Genomic DNA, 1,618 nt, shown 5'->3' with positions numbered 1-1,618 from the left:
TATAGTGGGCAGTAGGACAGAAAAAAAAATCAAAAGGATATTTCCTTTCCCATGTTTTCTTACTTCTGTATTACCTCTAAGTTTTTCTGGGGGGATAATGAGACTTGGGGTGGTGGTGATTGTGGGAGAATGTGAGGAAAGGGAACAAGAGATTGCGGAGATCACCCGATTGCTTTAAGTAAAGGTGTGAGCTATCATCTCAGGTTTCTCACCTGAGAATTCCAGGTTTCCACTGGTGAAATGGGAAGGTAAGATTAGAGTTCCTCAATGTGATAAAGTAATCATGATAAAGTATATTTCTAGTACCGGGTTACTACTACGTAAGTAGTCAGTTTCTGGCATTTTCCTTTTTAAAAAAATCTCCAGTTTGGATATTCAGTAATTTTAGGAAGTGTCTTTTGGCAAAGCGAGACCCCTTTGCCTTAGATATGTTGAGGTATTTAACATAAGGGCAGGACCTAGTGGAAAAGGTCCCAGGAAATTAGGAGGTGGTTTCCTGGTCTTAGAAACTCTTTTCTAGTCTACCTCAAAGGTTGTTTCTTTAATAAAAATTTTGTGATGTCCTTATGGTTGAGGCCATGACACTATAGGGTACAAAGCAATGTGTACTTTTAGTCAGTCTCTCCAAGTGGTGATCAGTCTCTTGGTGCTATTATATACAGAGTGATCCACCAGAGTCCTTGGAAACCAATGTTTATTAAAGCAGAATGAACTGTACTGAGCCAAGCTCTACAGACCACACAGAGAACTGAACTTCGAAGCCTCACCTAATTAGTTGCTCTAATTGGCTTTGCTAACCAGCCAGCTTCACTACAGAGATATTATCTCTGAGAGCTGAAAAAAGATTTTAAGCATCCTCTCTAATCAAGCTCGTCATTTCTGGGGTGCAGGGTGGGAAGAAGAGGGGTGAGAAAGTACAGTGACTCTCTAGAGTCAGAGATCAGTAGAAGAGGTAGCACTGGAAGCTAGATCGCTTGACTCCTAGCCACTATATAATCAATGCCCCAGAATAGTTCCAAGGGATAAGGAATACATTTTTCTCCATGTAAAACTGACCTTCTTGCCACCAAACTTTCCAAATCTCCTCTAGACACTCAAGTTCAGTAACCTAATGGATAGTGTTTTGTATTCCTTAAATGAAAGGCACTGCAGAGGGTGTTTAAAATGGCCGAGAGATTGAGTTTGCTGCTCTTGCATGGGGTCAGTCTCTGCTCAGATATCACTTACTAAATGGAATCTCAATGCATGGATTTCAGTTTTGTCCTGTGGCTTTATTTGGTTTATTGTCCCAGCTGTTGGGAGTACATGTTATGAGTCTCTCGCCTCTGTTGCCCCTCTGGAGAGACTTCTGCTGGGTAACGTCAGGGCATGAGTCCTGCAGACAAGGTGTGAGGTCACTGGGAGGCCTGTTGCCTGGTGTGACGGATTTATGGAGAACCCTGAGGAAGGTGAGCAGTATCATGCAAGTAGAGCAAAGGCTGTCAATCTGGAGCACCAAAATCACCTAGAAGGTTGGTTAAAACACAGATTTTGGGCCCTACCCTCAATTTTCTGATTCAGTAGGTCTGAACAGGCCTCGGAAAAACTACATTTCTATCCGTGTCTTTAGTGATGCTAA

The sequence above is a fragment of the Bos indicus genome, chromosome 1 (genome assembly GCF_029378745.1).
Source record: "Bos indicus isolate NIAB-ARS_2022 breed Sahiwal x Tharparkar chromosome 1, NIAB-ARS_B.indTharparkar_mat_pri_1.0, whole genome shotgun sequence".
Classification (NCBI taxonomy): domain Eukaryota; kingdom Metazoa; phylum Chordata; class Mammalia; order Artiodactyla; family Bovidae; genus Bos; species Bos indicus.
Note: the sequence above shows the minus strand (reverse complement) of the source record.